This window comes from Lineus longissimus, chromosome 7 (assembly GCF_910592395.1).
Source record: "Lineus longissimus chromosome 7, tnLinLong1.2, whole genome shotgun sequence".
Classification (NCBI taxonomy): domain Eukaryota; kingdom Metazoa; phylum Nemertea; class Pilidiophora; order Heteronemertea; family Lineidae; genus Lineus; species Lineus longissimus.
The window spans coordinates 1,417,154-1,424,802 of NC_088314.1; the positions used below are offsets into that span (position 1 = coordinate 1,417,154).

Consider the following 7,649-nt stretch of genomic DNA (forward strand, 5'->3'; position numbering starts at 1 on the left):
TGATGATAAAGGTCATTGATTGGCAAGAACAAATGAACCGACAGAAGGAGTAATGGCTTTCAGATTCAGGCCGCCTTCGTTGTCTTGTACCAATTACTGATAACACAACGACTATCCATTTCAAAAGCAACTTGTGCCTCAGATTCCAAGGCTTACTTAATACAGCAAGGAAGTCTAGGACAATCTTCCAGCTGCTGTGGCCCTGAAAAATCTAAATTCAGGTAGAACCCTCTATCCCTAATTTTTTCCTCGGAGCTTCTGTTAATTAGCTTAAGGTTACATCTGTTTCGAACGGCTTTTCATTGCTTCACCATCAAATCAATGTTTGGTATATGTTTTGAGCAATTCCTTTCATTGGACCACCCAACAGAAGTAAAGGACAACAATGAAACCTAGGAGTATGCTGAGGTCAGTCATGCCAAACTGTAATACTAAGCAGCTGCTACCTTCACCCTGCTCTCAAAGGGGCAACCTCCAGAGCTCAGCAATACAACGATTGACCAATACTATATCTAAACATACAGTGAATGAGGTTGTTAGTGTCACTCAAACAAATTAACCAAAATATAAGGTCAATAACTCATGAGTGCACTCAGGCTTCCAGCTGTACTCGAAGATGATGGAGCTGCTGTGTTGTAAAAGGCAACGACCTAACTGAAGCGAGGAAATACGCCAAGATAATCACCCTTTGTCAGAAACATCCTTTTTAAGAGACAGCCTTAATTATGTTAACGATACGATGGCATGTGATTAACATCAAAGCAACAGTGGGCATCCAGAACATGAAAGCGATGTTCCAGGAGAAGTGGGCAGTGACGAGATTAGAATATATGAGCCAAGTCAACAAGCCCTTTTCAACGATGTACACAGGATAATTGAGAAGGCCATCACAATCATAACATTAGCGATTAAAATAAGCATGTTTCTGAATGTATCGTTAATATTCGACTCAAACCAAAGACATTGCTGCATACATAGGAAGCTTCTTCAGTTGTTTTACCAGTACTAGCCTTTAAAAGATGCTCAACCAAGAATAAAGCAATTCATGCAACTGAAGATGTGTGATGGAGGGTTGCTAGGTCATGGAGGCTCTTTTGTCAATTTCGGCAAAGACAGTTCTTTCATTCTATGTCATTCAAGTTTGAATAAAAAGTGCTATTCATTTAGAATATCTGCACATTTGTAGCAACAGTGTATTATATCTATCATAACGTTTCGTTTTTATAGCATGGAGTAGGACGTATTCTTGTTTCTGTCATTGGCTGTGATGTTGGATGTAATGCCACCAGTGAATGGAACCCCAGGCACACACGCCATAGCCCATTCTAGCACTAAGTAGATGCAGATCCAGATATTGGTCATTCTCAAGCTAGGATATTGGCTTTGTTAGAAAACTAGTTTAGCTGATACTTACCTAGTCGTAGGGTGGCGAATACGTAAATATGGCATCAACAATTTATATGGACAGTTTGACAGGTAGTTAGTAATATGAACGTCATTTAAGTCGCTTATCCTGGCTGCTCATCAATTATTAAGGGGGAGTAATGATATTGGCTTTGTCGCTCATAGCTGGAACACGATCGATTGCGACAGGAGATGAGGCCGCTACCCGTCTGATAGATTATTTTATAGGTACTCGCACTACTTCTGAACTAAGCTATTGATGAATTTTAATTTCGGTACAACTCAAGAATCTTTAACTACACTTGACATTGGTTTGTATTAGTTTGGACACTGCTGAAGTATACAAGAAATGTCCTTGTAACTGGTGCGAATGCGGGCATGCAAGGGACGACATCACAGTTCAGTGAGGCCCACCGACTGGCACGAACCAACGAAATGAGTTGGAGACTTTGTCAAAACCCTGAGAAATGCAGTCTTCCCAAAAGGCATCCATGTTCAGCTGAGGATCTCGACATCAAAAGGGAGGATAGAATCCCTGCCATTTCCATTATAACCAGTTTCAATTGTTTACTGTCAACAAAGGTTGATAGAAAGCCTTTTTTGAGAGACCGAGACATCCTTCGTCTCAAAGGGAATTGGAATTCGACTCCTGTCACTTTTTCAAAGAAGTCGTAGTCAGTAACACAAAGGGCGACATTGAAACTTCGAACAACATCAATGACATCGAATTAATAAGTAGGCGTATTAGCCACTTTGATGTTCAAATCATTTAAATTTAATTCCCTTATTTCAGGGACAAAAGGGATGGCCTTAAGCTGAAAACTGAAATTCAACTTGCTTAATTTGCACCTCCTGTCAACGTGACTCTATAAACTGTTGAATTCCTTTAATGAATTTTATTGGTAAGCCTATAGGTTAAAAGAACTCCTTCGACATCCTGCAATTCACTTTAAAATAATATGCTTCTTTGCTTCCTCCCAACATTAGTAGGACATGGACCTATCTCATTTACAGCTGAAGGGCAGTTGTTCACACTCTCTGCCTAACCCATTATTAAAAACACTTCAGAAGCAAACCGAGCAAAAAGTATCAAACGTACGAATTCGATTTTCGAAGTAGCTTTACACTTTAGGCAGTGATCCCAGTGAATGCAACATGTGCCTGGTGGAACAAGCCTCGGATCATCAGAGCCTGGAATATCCATTTTTATGTAGTATTTGACACGATTCGGAAAACAATACATGTACACGCACCACGTGGATACAACTAAAACAAATTGACATTCCAGGGAAAACTTTAGGTATCAAGCAAATTGTATTGACTTATATGATTATTTTAGTGAACGGATATATTTGCTGAATCATATTTAACCCCAAAACTCATTTTCGAATGGCTGATGCACTCAAGAAACGCTCTGTGTCACCATAAGCCCAAGCCTTATCACAAAATCGTTCCGCTCAGCACATTTTGGTTAATAGGCAAATATCTGTTGCTCTAACTCATCTAAACAGTTCAACATAATCAACAAACTCGATTGGTGGACATGGCTGGACTGATTTAAAGGAATATATCGTTTTTGTAGGATTTAGTGGGAGGGACATTTTCAGCCAATTTGAAACTGTGTGAGTGAGCCCAGAGAGAAGGCCAGGGGCACACGTTTCACATTGCATCTCGCTATCGCTCAACAAAACAGCTTCACATATTTTTTGTTCAACTGTAAACGAAACGTGGGTTGCTAGCATATACACGCTACAAATTCATTCGATTGCTGCTGCGTATATCGATCATATTTTTCTCATAAATTATGTTGAGGACATATTTTTGCTTTGGAAATAATACTTTGAGGTGTGTCTCTCTGATCCAAACAGTCGAACGAAGATTTAATTGCCGTGAGCGTAAAAGTTTACCAAAGTCTGCATTTTAAAATGAGAGGCTACTAATCTATTATTCCAGGGATTTGAAAAATTTTTGTCCATTGTATCTATGGGATTCTATCGAATATTTTGCCTGCCCTGGAAAATGCTGTTGTTAACAACCATATCAATAGTTTTATCTGAAAGAACGTCCAAAGTTTCTACCAGCATCGTGATTAGAGTGATGGTATGCGAAAAATCAAATACTGATAACTACAACAAATAACTTTACAACATTTAAAGCTAACTGTAATTGAATGGGAAGCAAGAACCATCATTGGCAAATAGCAAAGGGCAATTGCTGGTCTTAGTGAAATATAGCGATCGCAGACATAGCCGCTGACTGTCATAACCGCTGTTAGGTGCAAGCATTCCGACATACGGATCAAGAACAATGATATGAATAGATATCAATGATTTCATAACCACACGTCACTTGCAATAAGAGGATATCTGACCTATTGACCAGTCTGGTATATTTGTTTATCAGTAACCTGCCATCGTTTTTCTAAATGCTCAATAGTTACACCTACCGGTTGAGATCACAAGGGTTTATGCTTCCAGATGGAGTGTATTCCTGTGATTTATCCACTCATCACTCATCACTCATCAAAGTGTTGCTTAGCCTTCTTAGTAGAGTAAAACTAGTCCTCAGGGTAATTCGAGTCCACTATGAGAACAAACTGCTTGGAACGCTGTGAGTTTTCGTCAACATAAGTTCTAACGAAAAATATTTATATTAGCAATCCTTAAATCTGAAAATAGCAGCCATCCTAGAATATCAAAAACTATTTCCTATTATATCTTAACGTGATATGAATGCAACTGTTTGGAAAACTTCAACTACCATAGTCATTGAAATAGATTGCCAAGACAAAAGTTGCAATATTTGCCCAGAATACGCCAGCAACAACATTTAGTAGAAATGAGTGACACATTATCATTCAGTGAGTCGTGAAGTCAAGCTTAAAGAAAGCATTAGCCACGTAACAATTAAAGAAATGTCTATCCATTCACACTGCACGTAATGAAACAATCCGTCGACCAAGTCCCATTGGAACTTTCAAAGTCGATGTAACAGACGTTCCAATCTACGCCAAGCAATTCTCCTGCAGATGCTTCTATCGATGAGTATATCGTTCTGCCAGCTGCACGCTTGGTTACCGCGGCTCTACTGCCAGGCTCGCGCTGATTGGGTGGGTCTATTCTCGCGGGGCCTTGCGTGACCTCGTGCTTCAGGTTCATCACAAACGTTTTATCTTTGAAGATCAGTTCCTTCTTGCAAACTTGAACGATGACACACATTTACCATAAACGAGGACATGAATGTCAAAGTTGCAATGTTTTGAAACGGGATTTTATATAAGAGTCAATTACCAAGGTACGCAAGCACTAAAGTAGCGATTACAAATCCGTAGGAGGGGTAATATATCTTGTGAGAGTGAGGCTAATTGATACACGTGCACGGAATATAGCTTCAGATACCTATTCATGCGTGTTTGGATTGCAAACGTCTCATTACTGATCGAATAGACTCTACTATGATTTCATCATCTAAGATTTACTACATCAGCCTAGATTTTGGTAGCAGGTACAGCTCCAGCTCCGCGTAGAAAAGTCAATCAGAAAAAAGTGGGAAAACAAATTAAGCTTATACATGTTTGAATATATTAATGCGTAACAACTGAGTATACAGCTGTGTCAAAGGTAGCGGGATGGTGTATTGAAAAATCTTCCTGCAGATTTCTAACAAGACACGTCTTGCAAGCAAGCTAAGTGTTAGATGCGCCAACCGAGCTCCGTAAGAAGATTTGACTGATAAGACATAAAGAGTTTCAAATACACTTATGATATCACAATAATTTAATCATTAAGAGATAACTGCAGTTGACATCAGCGAATCAGTTATTGTAACATCGAAAAAAATCAACAGGTTTGTATCCAAGTTCCAGTCAGCGCCGATCTGTAAAGATCATGGCCAAGAATTGAGGAACTTGCAATTAAGCATAAGCTAAGCTCCCTAGCCTTATCATGGGTCCAGATCGTCGAAAGGAGTGGTTTTCCATAAGAGACAGAGGCTAAAATGTGGCCTTAACACCAAGATTGCGGCCGCCCGTCGACCTTTCATCCCTGAGGGTATATAACAGGATATTTTCCAATCTCCTCCAACATATAAATAGATCAATAGCTATTGACCTGCGGAAGAACAAAGGCGGCGAAGATTATTAACTGGGTGTCTCTAGCCTTATCGGCGAACGCATAGTGACAAGGATTCGCCCAGTCAATTTGATATAGCTGAGCCTATCTATCACTGACTGGTGGGGGAAAAGGCATAGTAAGAATAGCGGACTATAGTTCATCCGATCAAGACCATAATCAAGATATGTGCAATGTCGCAAGAACGGGATCTGTAGAGGATGGTCCCAGCAATCAAAAAGTACATCATAAGATATCAATCAAAAGCCTCGGAAACATGCCATAATTTGCTTACAGAGCTAATTTATCGTTCCAGGGAAACAAAACAGACTTTCACAGTTCAATATATGGTCACGATTCACTTCTATCATGCCGCCTTGCTGCTAAAGTACAGTATACCGTCGTCACAGGCGATATGAAAACTGTTTTCGGGAAAATCAACACCAACCGCCCAGGAGATGATTACTTTGATAGTCTATAGCGGAAACGAGTTGTTGGACTCTTCCTGAAAGAGCATTTGGGAAAACTACCGCGTTATTTAAACTGTCAGTGAGTGCTGACTAAACAGTTCCCGGGAAAGTGTCCGTTTGATAATGAAAAAAAAAACGTGCTAGACGCAATTAGGAAGAGTTCCTAGAAACTGGTTCAAATCTAAGATTACTAATGGCTCACAAAATGTCAAGATTTGTAAAGGTTGTCTGAACCTTTGAGGTAATCTTTTTATAATTTCGCTGGGTGCTCTTCAGCTTACTTACATTAGGACGAATAGCTTGGTAAAAGCTAACTTGCTGTCTGTGAACGGCAAACACTGGTCATATCTTTGAAAAAATAGCCTCAGAGATACCCAAACAAAGAGAGATGACAGAAAAAGCATCACCATCTCACAATCTTACAATCTTATCTACCCTAAACCGTATCTCCACCAATTGACCTCCCAGTCTCTTAATTATATTTGTTTCTTCTGTCTCCACGACTAAGCACAATATGAGTCTAAAAGGAATGATGGTCACTGACAGAGCCATGACCAGGCAGTGTCGATGACCCACCCAGAAGCTTCAGAGGGTAATATACGTAGACGCATCAAGCTGTTTCTCTAACTATCCCTCACCGAGCGAGGTGTGGTGCGATTAACGTAAGCCAAGACCATCGGTTATGAAAAGATCTCCGATTTTGCTTGCAAATCTATCCGTAGTTCTTTAGCTTTAGGCGCAGTCAAGCTATTTTGCTTTGCTTCCCAATGGCGTGAGCTGTCATTCAGAAAAAGGAAACCACACACTGCCACCTTAACAAGGCATTGTTATTTGCACACCAGGGCCAATTTGTTAAAAACATGTTCAGTACCGAACTTGGAATAATACTGAACTTGGCCTTATCTTCTTCAGGTAGACTTGACACAAAGCTAAGAAAACGTTAAGATAGTAAATAACTCATTTGTAAGAAGAATGAGAACTGACCACCGGGCCAGAAACCATGCTCTCCATCAGCTGAAGAGAAATCTGCTCGAGATGCGGTCATCTCGCACAAGTTCGTCTTATTTTAGGCCCCTTTTATCATTTAAGGGTAAGTCTTGGTTATTTGAAAGTAGGAATTGGTTTATGGCTTCCGCAATTCATGAAAGTGACATTCGCGAGTGAATAATAAGTTATTTTATTCGTTGTAGATGCGCTACCTTTCACTGAAAACCCCATTGAAAAAGCATTGAAAACGAAAGGGATAAACACAAAATGCACTTAAATTGTTAAAAAGGTCACGGTTAGTTTCTATAGCAACTGAAAGCAAAGAGACGACCTGCCACGTATTTGTGCAACTTTAATTGTTTAAACAGCTGAATAGCCTAACACAACAGTGTATCATTCGTTGTCAAACATGACACCGGCGTCTAGTGAATTCGATATCAAGTTAAAACTTCTCTCATCCACCTAGCTACCATAACGTGTTTTTTTTAGTTTAGGAGGCAACTCATCCATTAAAAACAGTTGCTAGGTTGTTAGATGACTTGAACACTGTTTGAGCTGGTGATGCCATATTTGTTCATGACAATTTCAGCAGCAAAACCATTAATGCGTTCTTGTCAGACTTAGCCAGACAAACCCCGCTTCCGGGTAGGTTTACTTCGGAGAAGAGGCTAATATTTAT

The 7,649-nt window shown here is 39.8% G+C and overlaps 1 long non-coding RNA gene across 1 annotated transcript in view; it reads right to left on the reverse strand.

Annotated features, from left to right (window-relative positions):
* Positions 1 to 4,470, reverse strand: part of LOC135491068 (uncharacterized) — a 72,769-nt gene extending 68,299 nt beyond the window's left edge. The window contains exon 1 of the long non-coding RNA XR_010447773.1: positions 3,851 to 4,470. This is a non-coding gene — a long non-coding RNA (uncharacterized LOC135491068). The remainder of the gene's footprint in view (positions 1 to 3,850) is intronic.
* Positions 4,471 to 7,649: the final 3,179 nt, after the last annotated feature.